Genomic DNA, 13,344 nt, shown 5'->3' with positions numbered 1-13,344 from the left:
ATCCCTTTTGAATCTGGGGACTCCGTTAAAGGCTCACCTCCTGCTTAAAGTTTCTGTTGAACACAGCATCTGAGTGCTTCTTCTATTTTTCTCTTACCAGAGTCTGGTTAAAGGAAAACTTGGAAAAATTATAACCACTACAAACATGAAGATAACTCAATAAAATGGGTGGGTTCAAAATTAAAATAGTCATATCAAGAACCAGTAGGCTTCCTATGTGTAAATCAAAACCTGCTACAGGTTATAATGGAAGGAGACAACATTTGCAATAACAACTGTGTAAAATATCTAGGATAATAGGAACTGTAAAAAACCTCTCCAAAGAAAACTCTAAAAAACCGGTGAGAAATACAAATGAGGACTGGAACAAATTGAAAGAGTACTACATTCCTGAGTAAGTGGACTCATAAAGATTTCACCTATTCCTAATCTATACATTTTATATTTGTCCAATAAAAACACCAGTATTATATTTTTAACTTGATAAGCAGATTCTAAAAGTCAAACAGAAAATAGACAAGTAAAAATAGCCACAAAAATTGTAGGAAAATGAGTAATAACTCATTTCTAATATCACAAGAAATACCATATGAATCATAGCTCTGAAGCCATAAAAGAAGCTTTTTGTGCCTGGAACAGCCATGGCTCATGGTCCCAAGAAACATATGAAGCATACAGCAGCTCTAAAGCATCGGATGCTAGATTAACTGGTGTGTCTGTTCCTCATCCAAATACATACAAATCTCCATAGGCTGAGATAATGTCTCCCTCTCATTATTTTCCTAAGGAGCAGGCTTATGTGTGCCCTAACAGAAGATGAAGTAAAGAAGATAAGTGTGTCATTAAGATAGGCAGCAAGGTCCAAACTGATATAACTTACCTCCTGGTTTTATGGATGTCAAAAGCAGTGGCATTTAGACATCTTGGTGTCTAACCCGTGACACCAAGAGGCACTTTACTATTCATGGTATTCCATCTGAGGAAACCAAGTACAGGTTGTGCAAAGTGAGAAAGATCCTTGTGGAAACAAAAGGAATCCCTCATCCGATGACCACTGATGCTTGCACAATCCACTACCCTAATACCCTCATCAAGGCGAATGACACTATTCATACTGATGTGGAGACTTGGGAGTTTACTAATTTCATCAAGTGTGACACTGGTAATCTGTATATGGTGACTGAAGGTGTTAACGTAGGAAGAATTGGTGTGACCACCAACAGAGAGCGACACAATGGTTCTTTCAGTGTAGTTCATGTCAAAGATGCCAGTGGCAACAGCTTTGCCAACCAGCTCTCCCACATTTTCATTATTCACAAAGGCAATAAACAATGGGTTTCTCTTCCCTTTGGAAAGTCACCTGCCTCACCAATGCTGGAGAGAGAGACAAGACACGGGCAGCCAAACAGAGCAGTGGGTGAAATGGTTTCTTGGTGACATGATTGGAAGTCTTTATACTTAAAGATAATACAGCATGGAAAACAGTGGTAAAAGGCAATATGGGACACTTTATAGAATACTTGTGTGAAAATGGCCTTTAAAACTATGAAAAACTCCTGAAATCAGTTAATAAAATGTTGATAAACCAAGTTCATCTACATATCAATTCCACTATAGTCAATGTCTCAGATAGAAAAAAATAGTTTGCCCAAAGTGAGTGATTTGAGAAGTGTTGAATGATAGGACAAAGCTAAGTGTAGGATTATAAGGAAAACACTAGAGTTGGTGCATTGTCTAAGAACTGGTATTAGCAAGACAGATCATCTCCTTCAAGCCTAAAGAGGTGAGGGAAGAGCAGTTACTGGACTCAGATGAAGTTTTGTTTAAGACAGCTGGCTGGCAGAACATAATCCTGCAAGAATACAGACACCCTTCAGGGACTAGGGATGGAGGGAGGAAACCAGGGCTATGCATATCCTGCCTCTGCTCTCCTCCCTTCCTTTACTCTTCTGTGCCAGTACCCCTAATTGGTGGAACTTAACCAGGATCTATCAGTCAGCCCATAGAATTCACTCTCTTGAGGCATAAAAGCTCAAAAAAATATAGTAACTACAATTAGAATAGATGGGCTGGGGCGTGTGGGTGGCTCAGTCTCCAACTTTGGCTCAGGTCATGATCTTGCAGTCTGTGAGTTCCAGCCCCGTGTCCAACTTTGTGCTGACAGCTCAAAGCCTGGAATCTGCTTCGGATTCTGTGTCTCCCTCTCTCTCTGCCCTTTCCCCACACTTGCTCTCTCTCTCTCTCTCTCTCTTTTTCTCAAAAATAAACATTAAAAAAAAGAGATGGGCTTATTACATTGGACACAGCAAAGATCATCCTGAATTAGAATATAAATCACTGTAAAATACTAGATTGAAGCACAGAGAGAAAAAAAATGAATGAAAATCAGAAAAGAGCAAGAGTTATATTGTATGTTGAATATTAAAACTTCTAACAGAAAAAGAGGCTAGGGAGTATATGACAGAAGCAATATTTGACGATAGACTGTCCAAGAATTTTCAAAAATTAATGAATGTTTGAACAAATGATGTTGGAAAAACTGGATAACCTCACTGCAAAAGAATGAAGTTGAACTTTTACTTTATGCCAATACCATGTACAAAAAATTAACTCAAAATGGATCGAAAGCCTAAATATAAGACCTGAAGTTGTAACACTCTTGAAGCAAACATAGGGAAAAAGCTTTGTGACATTAGATTTGGCAGTGATACCTTGGATGTGACACAAAAAGCAGAAAGCAACAAAAGAAAAACATATAAATTGGACTACATCAAAATTAAAAACTTTGTACATCAAAAGACATAGTCAACAGAATTAGAGGCAACCCGAAAAGTGGGGAAATATCTGCAAGTCATATATCTGATAAAGGGTTAACATCCAGAATAAAGAACTCCTACAACTTGACAAAAAAAAAAAAACAAGAAACATAAACAACTCAATTTAAATATGGCCAAAAGGCTTCCATAGACATTTCTCTAAAGGAGATATACAAATGAATAATAAGCACATGAAATGATGCTCAAAACAGCAAATCATTAGGGAAATGGAAATTAAAACCACAGTGAGATGCCACTTCACACCTATTAGGATGTTTATTATCAAAAACACAGAAAATAAGTGTTGGCAAGGATGTGGAGAAATTGGAATCCCTGTTAGTGGGAATACAAAATGGTTCAGCTGCTGTGGAAAATGGCATGGCAGTTCCTCAAAAATTAAAAATAGAATTATCATATGATCTAGCAATTCTACTTCCAAAATAATTGAAAACAGAGTCTTAAACAGATATTTGTATACCCACTTTCATAGTAGAACGATTCACAACAACTAAAAGGAGAAAGCAACCCAAGTGTCCATTGACAGATGAATGGTTAAATAAAATGTGGTATATACACACAATGAATATTATTCAGCCGTAAAAATCAGGAAATTCTGATATGCTACAACATGGATAAACCTTGAAGGCATTATCCTAAGTGAAACAGGCCAGTCACAAAAGGACAAATACTGTATGATTTCATTAAATGAGATACCTAGAGTAATCAAACTCATAGAAAACAGAATTGTGGTAGGCAGGGGTGGGGAGAAGGAGGATATGGGGAATTATTGTTTAATGGATATGGAGTTTCAGTTTGGAATGATGAAAAAGATCTGGAGATGGATGGTAGTGATGGCTGTACAACAATGTGAATGTAATTAAATGCCTCTAAACTGAACATTTAAAATGGTTAAAATGGCAAACGGCCATTGCTAAAACATACAGTTTTATAAAGAAGTAAATTCTCCACAAATTGGCCTGTGCAATCTCAATCAAAATTGTATGCAGGGATGATCAGGCTAGGGGAAAGGCAAACAAGTAAGGGTAGGTAGCAGATGGGGCTGAGTGCATTTGAGGAGGCACAGAAAATGAATCTTGTATTTTGAGGAAAATAAAAATTAAGTTTTGCAATTTCCACTTTTTATCATAGTGTGTAGTATGTAGTAGGAGCTTGATATCACTTTTTTAAATAATTAAAAATATTTTTACTAAATATAATTTGCTTTTCTTAGTCAAAGGGATGTCACATTTGTGTGTCTTACAACCAAATTTTCTCTCTTGTTCCAGTTATTTCCATCTCTCAGGAAGTAAAGATTGCCTACAAACAAAACACAAACACACACACATGTATGTGTATACAACCAATAGAAAAATGGAGAAAGACTATTAACTGACAATTCACAAAGGAAAAAGAGAATGAGTAATATTCATATGAAAGCCTTATCAACCTCAGACATAAAATTAAATGGCTTGAATTAAAATGTTCATTTATTTTTACTGCCTTATACAACTCCACTAAAATAGAAAAGAGAGCCACAGTCAATGAATGATATCCATAAATATTTGCAAGATATATTGTTGAGAGTGGACGAAAGTATGGTTATTGACATAAAAGAGTAAAAGGAATTTAAGACCCAATACCAGCACAGAGGATGTCTATAACAGAGCACACTAATTTACCAAGTAAAAACCATAAAAGGCTCAGGATAGAAGCAGCATTTATTTCCAGAGATGAAAGATGGAATGGAAAGTACAGTGGCTAATTTAAAGTGAGCATAAAATGGAGTTAAAACCAAAGTCTCTTCTGCTTCCCTGCCAACTCCTTGTGAGGAAACCAGAAGCCTTGTCCTGCAATAAATTGAACTATAGAAGCTCTAGATTCAGAGAAACTGGTCAATTGAAAGTGGGTGTGAGGCATTGCAATACAAAGAAGATGTTAAGTGAAATTTTACCCATTAAATAGTGAAACACTCCCCCTACCCTAGTCTTATTTCCCAGCTCATTTGAATAGAATGTTTACAGTCAGGCATTTATCAGCACATCCTATCATTAAACTGAATGGTTCTTCCCAAGAGAAATTGAAGAGCCTGAGGTAAGCTCAACAAATATTGGCATGTGGGTCTTCCAACAAAACACAGAAGCACTGCCCTGTCATCCTGAAGTGAACCTCACTAGTGGATAAGCCTCACCAAAACACACAGAGGTTTCAGTAAGCTTTTTGGAGCCTAAAACTATTGAGTCTTCTAATCCATGGACATTGTGTATCTTTCAATTTATTTATTATTATTTCTTTTGTCAACCTTTCATATTTTTCACCTTATATATTACTTTTTTTTTTCCTTCGGATTTATTTCCCAATGTTAAATGTGTTGATGCAATCATAAACAGTACTGTTTTAACAATTGCATATTATATGTAAGTGATGAGCCATGGGAATCTACCCCAAAAACTAAGAGCACACTTTACACACTATGTGTTCACCAATTTGACAATAAATTATATTTTAAAAAATTTAAAAAAAAAACTTATAAAAAAGAATAAACCTTAAAATAAATAAACCCACATAAAATAATTGCATATTATAATTGCTTACTGCTAATTTATAGAAATATAATTAATTTTTTGGTGTTGACTTTGTATACTACAACCTGGATAAGCTGATTTATTAGTTGTAGGAGCTTTTTGAGATTTTCCAAACAAACAATTGTGTTATCTGAAAATAGTTATTTCTTCGTTTCTGACCTATATGCTTTTAATTTTTTCCTTGCCTTATTACATTGGATAAATTTTGCAGTATAATATTAAATTGGAGTAGTGAAAAATGGCATCCATGCCTTGCTACAGATCTTAGAGAGATAGTATTCAGTCTTTCACTAATAAGTATGGTGTTATGTGTAGGCTTTTGGATATGCCCTTTATTAGGATAAGTTACCTTTTACTCCTAGTTTGCTGAAAGTTTGTATCATAAATGGATATTTAATTTTATTGAATGCTTTTTTCTACATATATTAAAATGATCTTTTTCTTTTTTCTACTTTTTATTAAAATTTTTTTTACTGTTTTATTTATTTTTGAGAGAGAGACAGAATACAAGCAGGGGAGGGGCAGAGATAGAGGGAGACACAGAATCCTCTGAGCTGTCAGCACAGAGCCCAATGCAGGGCTTGAACTCGTGAGCCTCAAGATCATGACCTGAGTCGAAGTTGGATGCTTAACTGACTGAGTCATCCAGGCTCCCCACAATGATCTTTTTTCTATTTGGTCTGTTAATATCATGCATTATATTGATTGATTTTGTAATAGGTAAGCTTTGCTTTTCTGGAATAAAACCAAGTTGGTCATAATATATTATTCTTTGTATACATTGTTGGATTTGATTTGCTAAGTTATGTTTTGTTCTGTTTTTTTTTTTTTTTTTTTAGAATTTTTGTGTCTCTGTCCATGAAGGTATGTAGTTTTCTTTTTTTTGCAATACTTTTTTATGATTTTACTATTAGGATAGTGCTGGTCTCACAAACTAAGTTAGAAAATATTCTCTCCTTTTATATTTTCTAGAAGAGATTTTGTTTGTTATTATTTATTCCTTAAATGTTTAGGAGTATTCATCAATGAATCTGAGTCTGTTGTTTGTGTGTGTGTGTGTGCATGTGTAAGATTTTTAACTATAAAATCAATTTATTTAAGAGGTATTGAATTATTTAGGTTATTTGTTTCTTCTTGAGTAAATTTTGGTAGTTTGTATCTTTCGAGGAATTGGCTCATTTTATTTATAGTGTCAAATTTATGGGCATGAGACGGTTTGTATCATCTTTTTATTGAACTTGTAATTTATTGCTGGGTAACAAATTACACTAAAAATTAGAGAGCAGAGCTTAAACCATAAAACATTTGTTTCCTCGCAGTTTCCATGGTTTGGAAACCCATGGATCAAAGAAAGAACCTGACTCACCTATATGTCTCTGGCTCATGATCTCTTATAAGGTTGCAGTTAAACTGTTCGCCAGGCAATGGTTTCATCTGAACTCAATCTGGGGGATGGGGAACCACTTCACTCAGGTTGTTGTTAGCAGGTCTCAGTCTCTTGCCCTGTGGGCCTTTACAAAGCTGTGTCACAACATGGTTTCTGGAGTTCCCAAGGAGAAGCACTACAGGAAAAAGCAAGTGAGAGAGCCCAAGGTGAAAGTCAAAGGCATTTAAAGCCTAATCTCAGGAGAGATAGTCCATTATTTATAGAATGATCTATCCATTAGAAGCAAGTCAGTAAGTCCAGTTTACAGTCAAAGGGAGAGTATTGCATAAGAGCATGAATACCAAGAGCTACTCATCACTGTGAGCCATTGGGGGCCTGCATTATACACTTAACCTTTTAAAGTCTGTAGAAATTATAGTGATATCTCTTCCTCTATTTTTGATACTGGTAATTTATGTCCTGTCTTATTTTCTTGGACATTCTAACTAGAGATTGATATCAATATCATTGATATTTTCAAAGAAACAATTTTTGGTTTCATTGACTGTCTCTACTGTTTGTCTGTTTTCAATTTCATTGACATCTGATTTTACATTTATCATTTCCTTCTGTTTATTTTCTCTTTTTACTGCTCTATTCTGGTAGAAGCTTGGATACTCATTTTAGAATTTTCTTCCTTTCTAATATGAGCTTTTAACCATGTAATTTTTCCTCTAAGAATACCTAATAGATACAGAGTTTTGATATTATGTGGTTTTTATTTTCATTTTGTTCAAAATATCTTTTTTTTTTAATTTTCTTAATGTTTATTTATTTTTAAAAGAGAGAGAGCAGAAGCTGGGGTGGGGGGGTGGAGGGGAGGTAGGAAAAGAGAGGAAGATACAGAATTCAAAGCAGGCTGCAGGCTCTGAGCTGTCAGCACAGACAGCTGTGTTCCAACACAGGGCTGGAACCCACAAACATGAGATCATGACCTGAGCTGAAGTCAGATGCTTAATCACCTGAGCCATCCAGGTGCCCCATGGTTCAAAATATGTTTTCATTTCCCTTGACACTCTTCTTTGTCACATAAGTTCTACAAAGTATGTTGCTTAATCTCCCAATATTTGGGGATTTCCCCTATATCTATTATTGATTTCTAGTTTAATTCTGTTATGGTCCAAAAGCATACTGTGTAGGATTTTTTTTAAAATTTGTTGAGGTTTCTCTTTTGACCTAGCACATGCTCTGTTTTTGGTGAATATTCCACTTACATTGAAAATAAAGTAGATGTTATTTTTCTTGAGGGACCATTCCCTGTATGTTAGAAGTAGTTGGTTTACAGTGTTGTTTAGATCATCTCTATCCTTACAGACTTTCTATCTACTCTGTTCAATAAATTACTGAGAGAAGTGGAGGTGTTCAGCTATAATTGTGGATTCATCTATTTCTCCTTTCAGTTTTTTTCAGTTTTTTTCTATATATTTTGAAGCTCTGTTATTAGTATATACACATTTAAAACTGCCCTCTTGACAACTATACCCTTTATCATCATGTAATGACCCTCTTTATTTTTACTAGTATTTATTCTAAAGTTTACTTTGTCTAATATTAATATACTCCAGCTTTCTATTGGAAGGTGTTTGCATGATATCTATTCCATCATTCATTTACTTTTAACCTATAGATTTTTATATTAAAAAATGGTTTCACATAGACATCTTATGATTTTGTGGTTTTTTTAATCCAATTTGACAATCTCTGTTTTACCTGGTACGTTTATTAGGCCATTCACATTTAGGTCATTATTGATATAGTTGCAATAAAATCTACCATATTGCTAGCTGTTTTTGTTTATTCTTTTTTCTTCTTCTGCCTTCTCATGCTAATCAACAATGTTTAATAGTTTCATTATTAGTTAACCATTAATTTATTATTTATATGTCTTTAAAAATATTTTATGGTTGGGACACCTGGGTGACTCCGTTGGTTAAGTTCTGACTTTGGCTCAGGTCATGATCTCACAGTTCACCAGTTTAAGCCCCACATGGGGCTCCAGCTCAGAGCCTGGAGCCTGCTATGGATTCTGTGTCTCCCTCTCTCTCTGTTCCTCCCCCACTCACACTCTCTCTCTCAAAAATTAATAAAGATCAAAAAAAAATTATAAAACATTTTTTATGTTTTATACCATTTTATGGTTGTTCTAAGGTTTGCAATATACAGCTATATTAGTTTCCTATTGATGCTGTAATATATTATCACAAATGTAGTAGTTTAGTTCAGTACAAATTTGTTATCTGCTTGTCAGAAGTCCAAACTCAGTCTTTTGGATTAAAGTCAAGATGTTGACAAAGCTTGTTCCCTCTGGAGGCTCTAGGAGAAAATCTGTTTACTTGCCTTTTTCAGGTGGTAGAGGCACACTGCATTCCTTGTTTATAGTCCTATCTAATCCATTCCTTGTATTCCTCATTTCCTTGTATACATTCAGTTTTTCTCTGATATATTAGTTCTGCCTAAACATTAATCATTTCTTGTAGAACAAATATGCTGACAATGAGTTTCCTAGGTTCTTTTTTGGGAATTTTCTTAAATTTTTCTTTAATTTTGAAATTTATGTTCACTGGGTATAAAATTTTGGTTTGACAGGTGTTTTTTTGTTTGTTTGTTTTCCAAGGACTTTAGAGATGTCTCCTGCTTCCTAGCTTATATGATTTCTGAAAAGAAGTTTTCCATAAATATTATCTCTATTCCTCTGTAAAAAAAATGGTAATTTTTTCTCTGACTGAGTTCTAGATTTTCTCTTGGTTTTTTGTTTTCAACAGTTTGAATATGATATACCTTAAGGTGGGAGGTGTTGTATGATGGGATTAATCCTGTTTGGTCTCTGAATTTCTGGATCTGTGACTTAGAGTCTGCCATTAATCTTGGAAAATTTTGCTCATTACTTCTTCAAATATTTCTTCTGCTCATTTCCTTTCTCATTGCCTGGCATTCCTAATATACTTATGTTAACATGTTTAATATTGTCCCATATCTCTTAATATCCTATTTCTGATTCTCTTTTTTCTCTTTGTATTGCATTTTGAATAATTTCTTTTGTCCTATCTTCAAGTTTACTGATTCTCTCCCCATGCCAAATGTGCTGATGAGTCTTTTAAAGAAATTCTTTATTACTGTGTTTTTCATTTACAGCATTTCAATTTGATTCATTTTTATAATTTTCATGTCCATGCTGCAATTATCTATCTGATCTTGCATGTTTTCTGCCTCTTTCATTAGCATCTTTAATATATAAATCACAGTCATTTTAAATTCCCTGTCAGGTAGTTCCAACATCTGTGTCATATCTGTATTTGATCCTAATGATTGTTTTGTCTCTTCTGAGTGTGTCTTTTCCTGCCTTTTCATAAGGTCTCATAATTTTTTGTTGAAAGCTGGATGTCAGTGTTGCATTCTGTCCAGTGAGGTAAGTGAGTGCTTATATCTCCTCTCTCTCTAAGGTACTGTTTCTCTTTATATTTTGGCCAGTTGTTCACCATGTATTCAATGCATATGGAAAAAAAGTTGAAATTAAAGTATATCTGGCTCTTTTTTCTTGAAATGCTGGGATTGCTGCTCCTTCTTGATCTCTATATCCTGGGACAGAACTGGAAAAATTGCTTGATCCTTCAATTACATGTTGATATCACTTTAAGTAAAAAAATTAAAAACTAACAGATCCTTAAGGGTAATAGTTTCATGAAATATAAATTAAAACAATCATTTCATACTTAGCACGTTGACAAAAATTAAGTGTTGCTTTTAATCAATTTTTTTTAATTCACTGCAAATGAGAGTATGATTTGGTAAAATCATTCTGGAAAGCAACTGGCAATATTCATTAAAATTGCAAAAATGTACACTTTTTGATCTAGCAATTTTAGTTTTAGGTAAATATACTAGAGTATTTCTTATACATGTGCACAGAATGCTTGTATTGTGGTAACATTTTATAAAATAGACATCATTAATAATGCCCATCAATAAAGAAATAGAGAGGGGCGCCTGGGTGGCTCAGTTGCTTAGGTGGCGGACTTCAGCCCAGGTCACATTCTCATGGTTTGTGAGTTCAAGCCCCACACTGGGCTCTGTGCTGACAGCTCAGAACCTGGAGCCTGCTTCAGATTCTGTGTCTCCCTCTCTCTCTCTGTTCCTTCTCCACTCTAACTCTGTCTCTCCCTGTCTCAAAAATAAACATTAAAAAAAAGAAATAGAGAAATTGACTTTTTTTTTATGCAATGGAATACTATAAACATTGAAATAAGTGAGCTAATATACATGCATTAAAACAGATAAATCTCAAAATCAAAGTTCAGTTAAATTAGCAGATTACAAAAGGATATGTATACTATACCATTCAGATAACGCTGGAAAACATCTGAAACAATTCTTTCTATTCCTTATGGTTTATGCATATGTTTAAAAAGTATAAGCACAGGGGCGCCTGGGTGGCTCAGTCGGTTAAGCGTCCGACTTCGGCTCAGGTCACGATCTCACTGTCCGTGGGTTTGGGCCCCGTGTCGGGCTCTGTGCTGACTGCTCAGAGCCTGGAGCCTGTTTCAGATTCTGTGTCTCCCTCTCTCTCTGACCCTCCTCCATTCATGTCTGTCTCTCAGTGTCTCAAAAATAAATAAATGTTAAAAAAAAATTTTTTTTTTTAAATAAAAAAAGTTTAAGCACATACCTAGGAACGAGTTGCAGCAGCCACAGAACAGTGATAATCTCTGGTGGTAAAAAATGGAGGAAGGGAGAAATACAGAAGAAGTTATTTAGATGTATATGATATGTTTCCTTTTTTAAAAACATACAGTCTTATTCCATTCAGGTGGCTATAACAAAACACAACAGACTAGTTAGCTTACAAATAATAGAAACATATTTCTCATAGTTCTGGAGGCTAGAACTCCAAGATCATGTTTCCAGCATGGTTGTGTTCCAGTGTGAGTCCACGTCCTGGTTCATAGCCAGCACCTTCTCATTGTGCCTTCACTTGGTGGAAAGGGTGAGGGATCTCTGTGAGGTCTCTTTTTTAAGAACACTAATCCCATTCATGAGGGCTCTTCTCTCATGACTTAAAAACTTCCCAAAGGTTCTACCTTCTAATACCATCATCTTTAGGGGTTAGGGTTTCAACATATGATTTTTGGGGAAACACAAACATTCAGATCATAGCATATATGAAGCAACATCTGGTAAATATGGGTTATGGGCACATGAGTGTCCACTATATATTTTTCTGCACATTTGAAATATTTCATAATTAAACATTTTAAAAGGAATCTTGTCATTATTTCTTCCATGTGAATTATTCTGGTTCAATTAGAAATAATTTATTTCAAACTACTTGGACCTACCATAGATAATAGCTGCCCATACCAACGGTTTTTCAAACAGTTTAGTGAAAATTAAAGTGGAAATTTTAAGACTCACTAGTATACAAAAGTCATCATTAGTGTATATACCTCCCACCAAGTACAGATTAGGTATAGACAATGTTAGTCCTTAGTTGTGATATTCCCTGCCATCCGTCACCACCATGAATGGCTGAAATGGTTCTCTAGTGGCGGTGGTTCCACATTACCTTCTGCTAGTGGTGCCCTTAGGCTTCTGTAACCTTTATATTGCTATTATCCTGGCCAATTCAGAAAGGTTTAAAGTGAAAAGATATCTCTATCAGATTTATATTTAAATTTTTTTTTATTTTTCAAACTTTTCATCATAGTGCATGTTCCTAACACTAGACTTAGGTAGCAGTACACGTCAAAGAAAGATAAAAATGTGGAGATGCAACAGGATCAAAAGCTATTTCTAAAGGTCTTTTTCACAGGGTAGTTCTATTTTTAACTTTTTGCGGAATCCTCCATGCTGTTTTCCAGAGTGGCTGCACCAGTTTGCATTCCCACCGACAGTATAGGAGGGTTCCCCTTTTTCTGCATCTTTGCCAACATCTGTTGTTTCCCGTGCTATTAATTTTGGCCATTATGACAGGTGTGAGGTGGTATCTCATTGCAGGTTTGATTTGTATTTCCCTGATGATGAGTGATCCTGAGCATCCTTTCACGCGTCTGTTAACCATCTGTATGTCTTTGGGAAAATGTCTATTCATGTCTTCTGCCCATTTCTTAACTCCAGCAATTGCATTTCTAGATATTTACCCAAAGGATACAAAAATAGTAACTTGAAGGGATACATATGCCATGATATAGCAGCATTATCAACAATAGCCACATTATGGAAAGAGCTCAAATGTCCATTGACTGATATACCACATTATATACATACATACTTATACACACACACACACACACGTGTATATATGTATATATGTGTGTGTGTGTGTGTGTGTGTGTGTGTGGAATTTAAGAAACAAAACAGATGAACATAGGGGAAAAAAGAGAGAGAGAGATAAAAATCATAAAATAGACTCTTAATGAAGAGAGAAGAAAGTCAGATTGTTGGATGGGAGGTGGGCAGGGAGATGGGTTACATGGGTGATAGGTACTGGGGTGTCTGGGTGGTTCAGACAGTTAAGCATCTGACT

At 35.1% G+C, this 13,344-nt stretch overlaps 1 pseudogene; it reads left to right on the top strand.

The window, feature by feature from the left end:
- Positions 1 to 641: 641 nt before the first annotated feature.
- Positions 642 to 1,421, top strand: LOC122227785 (annotated as a pseudogene).
- Positions 1,422 to 13,344: the final 11,923 nt, after the last annotated feature.

This window comes from Panthera leo, chromosome C1 (genome assembly GCF_018350215.1).
Source record: "Panthera leo isolate Ple1 chromosome C1, P.leo_Ple1_pat1.1, whole genome shotgun sequence".
Classification (NCBI taxonomy): domain Eukaryota; kingdom Metazoa; phylum Chordata; class Mammalia; order Carnivora; family Felidae; genus Panthera; species Panthera leo.
This window is presented reverse-complemented; position numbering and strand designations above follow the sequence as displayed.